Raw genomic sequence first — 13,702 nt, forward strand, 5'->3', positions numbered from 1 at the left:
CAAAAAAAAAAAAAAAAAAATCCAGCTGTGAGTTGTTTTCTTAACTGATGATCCACCAGGAAGTGAGCAGCCATTGTGGGTGGGGCCATCCCTGGGCTGGAGATCCTGGGGTCTATAAGAGTAAGCCGTGGGAAACAAGCCAGTAAGCAGCTCCTGCGCGGCTTGGCTAGTTCCTGTTCGGACATCCTCCACTGACAGATTGTGATGGGGAAGCGTAAGCCACATAAACCCTTTCCTCCCCAACTTCTTTTGGCCATGGTGTTCCACCTCAGCAACAGTCACCGTCCTGAGGGATGTCAGTGTGCACCACCACACCCTGCTAACAGTGGTTTTGACCTGTCCTGTCAGCTCCCCACTCCTTCACCACAACACCCTGATCTCTGCGACGCCCCTTTCCGCTGCCCATGCTGAAGCCTGTGGGGTTTGCTTGAACCATGGGGCCAAAGAAGGCTGAGCGCATGAAGCTGGCCAACCAGCCAATCTCACCGCTCCACGCTGAGTGGATCCGGAGAGGCTCATGGGTCCCGAGCAGCCGATGAGTCAGCCTTCGGAATTTGGAAGGCAGAGGAGTAGTTTGGTTTTCCGGGAACAGGGCTCACTATGTAGTCCAGGCTGTCCTTGAACTTGTGACCCTTCTGATTCAGCTTTCCAGATGCTGGGATTGTGTGTGCACACCAACGCATCTGCTTCAAACCCCAGGATCTTGCTAGAATTATTGGAAAGGTATTGGTTTCTTTTAAATGTTTATGTATATGTAATTTGTTTATTTTGTGTGTGGCATACCAAGAGGCACTCATGCACCATGACAGGGGTGTGTGAAAGCCAAAGGACCACTTGTTGTCAAGCTTGGCAGCAATCGGTTTTTTACTCACTGAGCCGTCTCATCAGGTCAGGAAGGTTTTCTTTCTGCTGAGATGAACCAGGGTAAGCCTAAAGCTCCAAGGTGGCCATGACTCATGAAACACCAAGTCCTGGGAACACAGGAGGCAGAGTGTATCTGCACCCACAGCCAAATCACGTCTCCACATGCCGACTTCCTTCCTCCTTCAGTGCCTGCCTGTGTCAGGGATGATGCCTGTTCTCAGCCTAGCCCCCATCCCCCACCATCCCCATGCATGATGACCCAGGAGAACCCAGCACCTATGATCTCGGCTCAAGGGTTTTGTCCCCCACAAGTGTTGAGAACACATGTATGAAAAGTGGGGGAGGCATTCCCCAGGGAGCAACGCTTAACCCATGATTGACAGGAGCTGGTGGCTCTCTTTTTTTTTTTTTTTTTTTTTTGGCTTTTCGAGACAGGGTTTCTCTGTGTAGTCCTGGCTGTCCTGGAACTCACTTTGTACACTAGGCTGGCCTCAAACTCAGAAATCTGCCTGCCTCTGCCTCCCAAGTGATTAAAGGTGTGAGCCACCATGCCTGGCGGCTTTCTTGTTCTTAAGTGGACAATTTTGAGAGGCATACTACTCCCAAGTCTCAGAGTCCCCATTGCACTGAGCCCAGGAGCCCAGGCTAGCCGCCTGCTGAGTGGCTGCCCGCAGGCTAGGCTCTCCTCCTCCCATCTCCCTCCCTGCTGTCCAGCAGAGTTTCTGGGGATTGTTGTCTCCCAAACAGACTGCACACAAACCCGGACTCAGACCCGTTTCTTACCTTCACAGCTAAACTGTTCCAACTGACACCAAGTATAAGCCTACTTTTAAATATATCTGCCTCCTGGGGCTAGAGAGAGAACTCTGATTAACTGCTCTTATGGAAGACCAAACTCAAGTTCCCAACATCCACCACACTGGACAGCTCACAGCCACCTGTGACTCCAGGTCCAGGGGACTCGGACATGTTTGGACTCCTCCGGTACTGATACTCATGAATACCTACATATGGACACTCACATACACGTGATAGTAGTGCGTGCCTTTAATCCCAGCACTGGGGAGGCAGAGGCAAGCGGATGTCTGTGAGTTCCAGACCAGCCTGGTTTACATATTAAGCTCCAGGAAAGGCAGGGCTACAAAAACCCTGTCTCAAAAATCACCAACCCCCCTGGCCGGGCTAGAGAGGTGGCTCAGCGGGTGAGAGCACTGACTGCTCTTCCAGAGGTCCTGAGTTCCATTCTCAGCAACCACATGGTGGCTCACAACCATCTGTAATGAGATCTGACGCCCTCTTCTGGTGTGTCTGAAGACGGAGTACAGCATATTTACGAATCGGAGCGATCGGGGCAGGAGCGAGCACAGGTCCTGAGTTCAATTCCCAGCAACCACAACCATCCGTTCCTGAGCAGGATCCAGAGGCTGCTTCCACTCTCCTGCCTCCATCCATCGCCAAGCACAGACAGCTCCCCCTCAGTCCTCCCTTCACCCTTTCATTTGAAGGCCTCCAGGGGATAAGAACATCCCCGACATCCCTGACCTTTGAAAGAACCTTGTGCAACAGGACATATACAACAGGACATACATCAACAGACTTTGATGTTCCTTCTCAGGATAGAAACAGTGGGAACCGAGAAGTTCCCAAAATGTTTCATTCATTCATTCATTCATTCATTCACTCATTCCTTCAACAGACGCTGAGCACTTGGGCAGGGAGCTCTATACCGCAGACAACAGAATCAACTAGAAGACTAAGGATTATGTAGCTCAATTGGTAGAGTGCTTCTTAGCAAGCACTCCATAAACTAAGCATAGTGGTACTTGCCTGTGATCCTAGCACCTAGGAGGTGGAGCGACAAGACCATCCTTAGCTAGGAGGGGGTTTGAGGTCAGCTTGGGCTACATGAGACCCAGCATCAACCAGAGCCTGCTGAGCAGAAACTAATTCATTAAAAGCAGTAGAGGGGCTGGGAGATGGCCCAGAGGTCACGGCCACTGGCTGCTCTTGCAGAGGACGATCACACAAGGTGACTCGCAACTGTAAGCACAGCCAAGGGACTTGATACCTTCTTCTGGTCTCTGCAAGCACCAGGCACATAAGTGGTACATAAACAGACATGCAAGTGAACACTGCATCCTATCCATAAAGTATACTAAAAACTAAATTCAAAGCTCCGGAGTTGGAAAGGGTGGCACACACCTGTGATCCCAGCCCTCTGGAGTCAGAGACAGGGGGATCGCAGCAAGTCTGAGTCTAGCCTGACTGCATAGTGAGAGAGACCTGTCTTCAAATAAAACAAAGCCAGCAAGCCTTGGTGGGTGCCTCGATGTCAAAGACACATCAGAGGCAGGAGAAACCCCTCCCACCGCTGGATGCTCTGCAGCCCTCCCAAGGCTGGACCTGCCTCCTCCGCGCACTGTGTAGCTCTGGCTGTCCTGAACGAACTCTGTAGACCAGGGTGGCCTCAAACATACAGAGATCTGCCTGCCTCTTCTTTCAGAGTGCTGGGATTAAAAGTGTGCCCCACCATACCTATAGACGGAATGGAACACTGAAGCAGGCATGAAAGTGGCCAGAGAAAGCAGAAGGCACCGGATCCAGTGGCACAACCTGTAATCCTTATGCTTGGGAGGTGGAGAACGGAGAGGGTCAGGAGTTCAAGATCATCCTCGGCTACATATGAGTCTCCATCTCGAGACAAAAAAACAAAAACTCCACACCAAACCAAACCGAAACGGCGTCAAACAAAGCCAGAGCTGAGTGAGTCAGGGCCCTTTTCCCCCTCCACTCCAAGTGCAAATACAGGATAGGACAGAGGAGGGGACCACAGGACCCACCCAGGCCCGAGCAAGTTCCTCATGTTTCAGAGAACAGGGACTTGAGCAAACAAGGGTGACTTCATGCCCAGGCAAGAATTACCCGGGCAATATAGTTCTCAAACACAAGGGCACAATGGCACTTGCCATTGCCACAGCGCCACAGGGAGTGAGGGTTGGCTCAGTGCCCACCCACCCCCAAGTGGAATCAACTTTGGCTCATTATTATAACAGATTCTTTCTTTTGAGTTGTGTGTGTGTGTGTGTGTGTGTGTGTGTGTGTGTGTGTGTGTGCGCACGCACACGCGTAAGTATGCCTCAGGAGGTCAGAAGAGGGTACCGGGTCCCTTGGAGCTGGAGTTAGTGGTGGTTAGGATCCACATGATCTGGGTGCTGGAAACCAAAACAGGGTCCTCTGCAAGAGCAGGAGGTGCTTTCAACTGCCGAGCCATCTCTCCAGTCCCTGAAGATATTTTCCAAGCAGACATGTTGGACTCCACTTGTAATCCTAGTACAAGAGAAGCGGTAGCTGGATCTTCTCTGTGAGTTCAAAGCCGGCCTGGCTTGCATATTGAGAGCCTGTCTCAGAAAACACCAGCAACAAAAACCAGGGGCTGGGCTGTGATTCTGCCGTCTCATCATTTGAAAGGAAGAGAGGCAGAGGCAGAAAGGGTCTGGATTCCAGGTCATCCTCTGCTATGCCTGTAATTCCAAGCTATCCTGGGCTACCTGAGACCCTGTCTTGAAAACCACCACCACCAAGGGGACCAGTTAACAACAGTTTTAGACAGCACAGGAAGTGTTAGGAAATGAAAGACCTGACTTCAAAGCATTTTCCAAATTATCTTGGGTATCGCTCACTGCTCATATCAAATTTAAACTCCAAGGTGAAGTCTGTGCTTCCATTACACACTGCCACTTGTGGTGTCCTGAGCCCCACCCTGCACATGCTGTCCCCTCTCTGTGTGTTGCTGACCCACCTACAAGTGTGTTGTGTGCTACGGTCAACAATGGGGAAACTGAGGCACGAAGCCGTTGAATGAATTGTGCTCTGTCGCAGGTGCAGGTGACCTTGCAAGGATTCAAGTGCAGGCACTCTAGCCTCCGGTCTCCAGATTCTCAGTGCCCACTTCCCATTCCTACCCCCTCCCATCCCTCTCCACCCCCAGCCTTCCATCCACCCCCCATCCTGAGCCAAGCTCTTTCCCTGCTCCTTTCCATGGGCAGAAGGCTGCATTGAATCAGGGTTCTCCACTCTTCTCCAGATAGGAAATAGAAAAAAAAAATGTCCCTTCTAGGTCTTCAGTGAGATAAGAAAGCTATGATTAAATGTCACTGCAACCTGTGCTTCTAACAGGGACGGCACAGGCGTTCAGCCCACCTTGATTAGCTGCCCCAGCACAGATGCAGGTCAGGGCTGGGGGAAACTTCGAGAAGGTATACATGTAACTGGCATGGCTCTGGATATGTCATGACCTCGCTCAGTGCAAACGGAGGACACTGCGGCCCGAGAGTTTTCCTGGTCCCGGTGACAGGTAAGGAAGGATGGTAGGGCTGTAATCCAGCCCTGAACCTCTGGCTCTGGCTTCCCAATGTGATGGGCAGCTCTGTGCTCTCATTGGCTCTGGGGAGCTGGAAGCCCTGGGATCCTCCAAGGCACCATCAGCTCTGAGCAGAAGGCAGTAAGACCAGTCCTAAGACCCATTCTCTGTCTGTCTTTTTTTTTTTTTTTTTTTTTTTAAGATTTATTTATTTATATTATTTATATGAGTACACTGTCACTCTTTTCAGACACACCAGAAGAGGGCATCAGATCCCATTACAGATGGTTGTGAGCCAACATGTGGTTGCTGGGAATTGAACTCAGGACCTCTGGAAGAGAGGTCAGTGCCCTTAACTGCTGAGCCATCTCTCCAGCCCTTGTTTTTGGTTTTTTGAGACAGGGTTTCTCTGTGGAGTCCTGGCTGACTTAGAACTTGCTCTGTAGACCAGGCTGACCTCAAACTCAGGAATCCCCCTGCCTCTGCCTCCAATGTGCTGGGATTAAAGGTGTGCACAACCACCACCGTGGCTCTTCTGTCTGTCTAGACAGTGTCTCACAAAGCCCACGATGGAGACAAATTCACTTTGCAACCAAGTGTGATCTTGAACGTCTGACCCTCCCGGCTCTGCCTCCAAATGCTGGGATTACAACTGTAGGTCAGTTTATGTGGTACTAGGGTTGGAACCTCGGGCTTCTCCACTCATGCTAGGTAAACTCCTCACTGACTGAACTACACACACTTCTGTCTGCCAGCCCGTTTGTTCTCTCGGATGGCTGTTGGATTCAGTTCCTGTGACTACGGGACTAACGGCCCTGTTTCTTTATTTGGGGACACAAGGAGTCAATTCTCTCTGTAGTCAGAAATGAAAAAGGATAGGGTTACATACCCTGGGTGGGGACCGAGGCGGACCCTAAAGTCCTGTGAATAAAATTCCTCAGAAACAAGGTTCACCTTGCTCTGACCCGTTTGAAGCTCCTTAAGACTTTAGTAATTGTAGGGAGGGTTGGAATGTTGCAACTCAACTGCCTTCAAAGCCTCCTCTTGAGTCTGCGTGTGAATTGACATCTGGTGTGGCTGTCAGGTAAATTAATTATTAAAGTGTATATAACCATTATGTGCTCACCAACCAAAAGGTTCAGTGTCACCATCTGGGGCCTGCAGCACAGATTTACCCCGTCTACTTAGTGTTTAAAAACTGTCTTGATCTACGACTTTCTTTGTTTTGTTACTATAACAACTTAATAATAATAACAACTTAATAATAACTAAAACCACATCCGTGTTGGAACATGGAATGTGGGGTTGCAGTAAGTGCACGTTCCCAAGCCACAGACCCCAGGATTTGCCTCCAGAATATATTCTGCCTCTGAGGAGGGAGCTGGTTTGCACGGATTATGCTCTTTTGTCAAGAAAGGAGAAAGGAGGGAGAGAGCTCGGTGCCTCTCTGCGTAGGGAGCGAGGACGATGCTAGTGAGACATCTTGTCAAGGAAGAGCCCTGGCTTCTGGTGCTAAGCAGGCATGGGGGCTGCTGCCTTTTCAGTTTGGGAAAGAGGAGGGGCAGTTGACAGGCATGGGGTGAGGCAGTGTTCCAGGCATGGGGAAGGGCTTTGCTTTCCTACTCTGTCCCTGGCTGTCCCCAGTATGCTATGCTGCAGTCTGAGGGGCCTTTTAAATTTAGATGATTGGTTGTATTTTAGTCCAGGCCAGATGTAGCCCAGGCTAGCCTCAGCTCTCTGTGTACTTGAGGATAACCTTGAACTCCTGACCCTACCATCTCCACTCTCCAAGTGTAGGATGTCCCCACTCCAGGCTCCACTCTCCCTTTTAAAATTAAAACGTTTTGCTGGAGAGAGCGGCTAAGCAGGTGAGAGTGGCACTATGCTCATGGGGAGGGCCCACCCTGCAGCTCACAGCTGTCTGCAGTCCCCATCCAGTGGATCCCACGTCCTCTTCTGGAATCCAGGAGCACCAGTCAAGCACATGGTGCACAGGTGTATGCACAGGCAAAACACTCACACTACACTTAAAATAATAAACAAATAAATAAATATGTTCAAAAATCACATTTCTTTTCAGGGTTGTCTGCATTAAATTAATTAAGATAGAAGTAAGCCAAAGAGAGAGAAAAAGAGGGAAACCCACTGGTCCTGGTTTTTTGTTTTTTTGGTTTTTTTTCCTTTTTGAGATAAGGTTTCTCTGTGTAGCCCTGGCTGTCCTGGAACTCACTCTGTAGACCAGGCTGGCCTCGAACTCAGAAATCCACCTGCCTCTACCTCCCAAGTGCTAGGATTAAAGGCGTGAACCACCACACCCAACCCAGTTTCTGTTTTAAGATCTTTAATCATCCTCCTCTGGTTGTAGATGAAGATGATGATGATGATGATGATGATGATGATGACGACGATGAAGATGATGATTTTATATTGAGGTTTACAACCCAGGAGGCCACTGAACATTCAACTTTTCTAAAGACAGAGTAGAATTTTTCCCCCAAAGTCAGAAATCCCTGCTTCTGGCACAGCAGTTAGAGCTGATCATTTTTGTATTTGTGTCTTGTTTTGAACTAATGCACAGTGGCTCACACATGTCATCCCGGAGCTTGGGAGGGGACACAGGAAGATAAGGTGTTAAGGGTTTACATCGCCACAGAAGTTACAGGCTAGTGTGAGCACAGGAGAGACCCTGGCATTCACAATAATGTTAGGGAACTGGTTCAACCATTAAAAGCACTGGCTGCTCTTCCAGAGGACCTGGGTTCAAGTCTCAGGGCCCACACTGTGCTGCTCACAACTGTCTGTAACTCTGGTTCCAAGGGATCTGGCACTCTCTTTTTGGCCTCCACAGGAGAAAAAACAAAACAAACAAAAAAAAGTCACGTGTGTTCAGACATGGTGTAAGTCTTCTGCCCTGGAACTCGGGAAGCACAGACAGGTGAATCTCTGTGAATCTGAGGCCAGTCAGGGCTATATAATGAGATCCTGTCTCAAAAACATCAAAAAAAAAGTGCTGCGTGGTAACCAGAGGACCGATAAAACTTGTAGACCAGCCTGGTCTACACAACAAATGTCAGGCTAGCCAGAGCTACATGTAAACACTATTCCAGAGAGAGGGAGAATTAACATGCTTTGACAGCCAAACCCCTCTTATTTAGAAATATCTTTTACACAATATATTTTGGTCGTGGCTCTCCTCTCCTAACTTAGCTCCTCCCAGATCCCCCCCCACCTTCCTCCCTGTGTTCTATCTCTTAAAAAAAAAAAAAACCCACAAGAATGAAAATTCAAGCAAACAAGAAGAGATGTCCACATTTTATTTATTTATTTTTATTAATAATTTCATGCACATTGGTGTTTTGTAGGATCCTCTGGAACTGAAGTTACAGACAGTGAGAGCTTCCGTGTAGATGCTGGGCTCTCTGGAAGAGCAGCCAGTTCTCCTAACCACTGAACCATCTCTCCAGTCCAGAGATGCCAAGTTTTAACGCTCTACTGTTGTAAAAATCTACTTCCAGCTCTGGGTGCTGTGGGTTCTGGTGGCTTTCCTATACATCTGTTCCTGCTGGCAACCCCGCTGCCGCCGCCCCCAGCACTGCTAGCCCCCTTGCTGCATAGCCTCTGCCAGATGTGCGCATTTCTTCGTGGTCCTTAGTTAACTATTATCTTAATCCTGCCCCCCTTACCTCCCCGCCTTGTCTTTTCTGTGTGGGTTACCAGTTAGCTCCGTCCTCCAGCAGTAGGCTGAATGCCCTATAACTGCTTCCCACGGAACCTGCCCCATCCACCTTCTGGCGGGAACTCACTCTATGGTGTCCTCGGATCTGTTCCCTTGATGACTGATTCCCGCACTGGTCCCTGACTACCATCCTAGGATCTCCCCTCACCATCATCTGGGGATCTGTTGGCTTCTCACCTTTGTAGGAAGGAGTTCCTGTTCCTTGGTCACAAGTCTCAGGTTTCCTTGTTTGCCCCGCCCCTCTCATGGTAGCGCAGCCCCAGAACCCTGAGAAAGGATGTAAGACTTCCAGACCTGAAAACCGTTTTAAATTACATCTATTTATCTATGGATGGACTCGTGTGTCACACGGGGCTTGTGTGTCATGCCACAAAAGTGGAAGTCAGAGGACAGACAGCCTGGTAGAATTAGTTCTCACCTTTCATCTTTACGTGGGTCCAAAGTCCAACTCAGGCTCCAGGCTTGTGCCTGAGTCATGTCCGGTCTGGCCTGCTTCTCTCTGCCTCCTGGGTACTGGGCTTCCAGGATACTCCATCAGGCCAGGCTCACGGGTCTCATGTGAGAGCCTGTGTTCTTGGTCTCCTCTCCTCTAGAAGGCTACAGGGTCTCCGCTCTAAGTTGAAGTCTCACAGTGATGGACCTTGCCTGGATCAGAAAGCCAGGTTCTCAGACTTAACTTTTTATTTTATGTTTTGTCCCATAGGTCCCCCACCCTTCAGCTGTCCTTCCACCACTTTCCAGCAGATTTTCAAGTTCTGAAGAGACCCTGCATCCCAGCAGCTACTGGAGGCTGATACGGGCAGAAACTGGGAAAATGGATTCTCCCTGGCTCTCTGAGAGGAACACAGCCCTACCTGCTCCCTCAATTTACCTCCACAAAGCTGCTAAGCAAAAGAACCGGGAACTTATGAATTTGGGGTGTTTTAATCTAATCTCCTCACACCATATCCTTCACTAGCTTATAGCTGTTTGTTTGTTTTTTGTTTGTTTGAGAGTTTCCCTCTGTAACATATCCTGTCTTGGAAGTCACTCTGCCGTGGGACTTGCAAGTACTGAGTAGTCCAGCCTGGCTTCAAACTCACCACAATCCTCTTGGTTCAACCTCCTGATTGTGGGGATTACAGTGTGAGCTGCTATGATTGGTTTGGGTCCCTATTTTTGTTTTTCAGATTATTGTATTTTATTCTGTGCATGGGTGTTTAGTCTGTGTGTATATCTGCACTACATGTGTGCAGTTCCTGCAGAGGCCAGAAGAAGGCGTCAGATCCCCTGGAACTGGAGTTACAGAACCACCACGTGGGTCGGAAATAACAAGCGGTCTTAACCACTGAGCCATCTCTCCACTCCCACCCCCATTTTATTGTTTTTAGTTTTTGCAGCATGGAGAAAATTCTCACTCAAGGCTTTACCCATGCAAGGCTCTACCATCGGGCAACATCTCAGCCCAGCTTCTAAGTAAAGCATTGAACACGATTTCAGGTCTCTACATCCGTGCACTGGGCTAAGAGGACTGACTGCCTTCCTCAGGTTGCTACAAGGACTGAGGGGTGACTGAGCAGTGCAGCGCTGTCCAAGCAAGCAATGGGTGAACAAAGGCAGAAGATGAAGGCGTTCTTCCTCAGGAAGCTTGGACCATAGAGACAGAAACTAGGAAAGGAAGACGAGATGGATGGAAGGAAGAGAACAACCGAAGGGGGAAGAGATGTCTGATCACGAAAAGTCCCCAGAGACATGTACAAGTCCTTAGGACCTAGACACCACGACAATGGCAACTCTTATAAGAGAAAGCATTAACTGGGGGATTGTTCAGTTTCAGAGTCTTAGTCTATTATCAGCACAGCAGCGGGCATGGCAGGCGTGGTGTGGGAGAAGTAGCTGAGAGCTACAGTCTGATCCATAGGCAGAGAGAAAGACACTGGGTCTGATAAGGACTTCTGACTCAAAGCCACGCCCCCTCCACTAGCGACACGCCCCCTCCAGCCAGGCCACACCTCCTCCAATAAGGCTACACCTCCTCAAACCAGGTCATATATCCTCCAATAAACCACACCTCCTCCAAAATGGCCACACCTCCTAATCCCTCTCAAATTGTCTACTCACTGATGATGAAGCATTCATATATATGTGCCTATGGGGGCCATTCTCATTCAAACCACCACACCTATGACCCCAGCCTTCCAGACCATCAAGATAACGTTATGACAAAACAACAACAACAAAAGAACCAAGACAAAAAGAAATGGGGTTGGAGTGACAGCAGGGAAACACAGCTCTCACCCCCAAAGGAAAAGGAGATAGTTTATTCTAAAGCCAGGTATGAGTGACTGTGCCCCAGGTTTGGAATTTCAGGTGTCCTCAAAACTCCACATTTCAACCTAGTATTTATTCTATATACAGCATTCATAGATCCTGCAGGCCGGAAGAGGGCATCAGATCCCATTACAGATGGTTGTGAGCCACCATGTGGTTGCTAGGAATTGAACTCAGGACCTCAAGAAGAACAGACAGCTCCAGGCATGGTGGCGCATGCCTTTAATCCCAGGAGACTTGGGAGGCAGAGGCAGGTGGATTTCTGAGTTCGAGGCCGGCCTGGTCTACAAAGTGAGTTCCAGGACAGCCAGGGCTACACAGAGAAACCCTGTCTCAAAAAACCACAAAAAAAAAAAAAAAAGAAAGAAAGAAAAGAAAGAAAAAGAAGAACAGACCCCGTGCCTTTAACCTCTGAGCCATCTCTCCAGCTCCTGAAAAATTCTTTTAACTTTTATTTATTTTTTTATTTATTTATTTATTTATTTATTTATTTATTTATTGTGGTACTGGAACAGTCACAAGCACTGACTGCTCTTCCAGAGGTCCTGAGTTCAATTCCCAGCAACCACATGGTGGGTCACAACCATCTGTAATGGGATCTGATGCCCTCTTCTGGTGTGTCTGAAGACAGTGACATTGTAGTGTACTCACATATATGAAATAAATAAGTCAAAAAATTTTAAAAAAAAGTGTGTGTGTATGAGTGAGTGTGTGTGTGTGAGAGAGAGAGAGAGAGAGAGAGAGAGAGAGAGAGAGAGGAGAGAGTGTGTTTTGCCTGCAGGTATGCGTGTGTACTGTGAGTGTGCACGGTATTCTTGGAGGCAGGGGGGGGGGGGAAGCACCAGACCTCTTGGAGCTGGAGTTTCAGATGGCTGACAGCTACTATGTGAGTTCTAGACACTCAACCTGGGTCCTCTGCAAAGAACAGCAACTACTTTGCATTAAGTCCTTTGTCCTTTGTCCTTTGTTCTTTGTTTTGCTTTGCTTTGTTTTTCGAGACAGGGTTTCTCTGTGTAGCCTTGGCTGTCCCGGAATGCACTCCTGTAGACCAGACCAGGCTGGCCTCGAACTCAAAGTTCTGCCTGCCTCTGCCACCCGAATGCTGGGATTAAAGGCAAGCACCAACATTATTTTTGTTGCTACTTCCTAACTATAGTTTCAATACTGTTTTAAGTCATAATGTAAATATCTGAAATTCAGAATATCTGATGTGTGACCCCCTATGACAGGTTGTTCAGCCTCTCAAAGGGGGTCACAATCCACGGGTTGAGAACCACTGAAGTGAGCGGTTTTGGCAAAGCAGGGACACCCCTTTTACAGGCCTCAGATACCATGCATGATATTCTTAGCTTTGGGGTTGGAGGAGCCAGGGCTCTGTTAGTACATTCCAAGAGCTTTCATGTGACAGTCACAGGGATGTGAGGTTAGACACAGACGTGGGCAATGGCTGTTTATTAAGGAAGCTAACTATATCCTGAGTTAATCTGGCTCAGGATTCACAGCCTCCCTACCTCTCCCCCACTCCGTCACTGAGGTTTAATTAATTACCCATTCTTTGTGGGACACTCAAGGTAGGGACGGTTTCTCTCTGGAGTTTCTCTGCACAGGGATAAAACTCAGCTGTAAATACTCTCCCTACCCCCCACCTCCCACCCCCTGTGCACGAAGCCCTGAGTTCCATCCCTAGACTGCACAGAAAGGTTATCATGGCACACACCTGGAATCCCAGGATGATCAAGGGTTCAAGGTCACCCTCAGCTACAAAACTCAAAAGACATTCTTGGCTACACAGTGCATGCCAGGGCAGCCTGGTCTACATGACAATGTCTGGTTTGTTTGTTTGTTTGTTTTTGTTTTTTATGTGTTGGGACCTGTGAAGGTGGCTCAGTGTTTAAGTTGGCTGCTCTTGCTGAGAACCCAGGTTTGATTCCCAGCTCCCATACAGCTGCTCACAAGCACCTGTAACTCTATTTCTAGGGGATCTGACACCTGCTTCCGCACACAAAACATTCATATACACAAAACAAATAGAAATCGGACATGCAAACCTTTTCTTTATAAAAATTATTTTTTATGTGTGTGTGTATTGTGTATATGTGTGACTATAACTCATACGTGGATGGTCATGTGTGGAGGGGTGAAGACGTCTTGAGAGAGTAGGTTCTTGCTCTCCACTCTGTGTGTCTCTGGGATTGAAATCAGGCCCTCAGGCTTGGCGACAAGCACCTTAGCACTGAGTCATCCAAACAGCCCAAAGTATTGGTAACGTGTGTGTGTGTGTGTGTGTGTGTGTGTGTGTGTGTATGTATGTGTATGTGTGTGAGTATATGTATGTATGTGTGAGTGTATGTATATGTGTTGTGTGTGTATATGTGTATGTGAGTGTATGCGTATATGTGTATGTGTGTATATGTGTGTGTATATGTGTATGT

This window comes from Mus pahari, chromosome 3 (assembly GCF_900095145.1).
Source record: "Mus pahari chromosome 3, PAHARI_EIJ_v1.1, whole genome shotgun sequence".
NCBI lineage: Eukaryota > Metazoa > Chordata > Mammalia > Rodentia > Muridae > Mus > Mus pahari.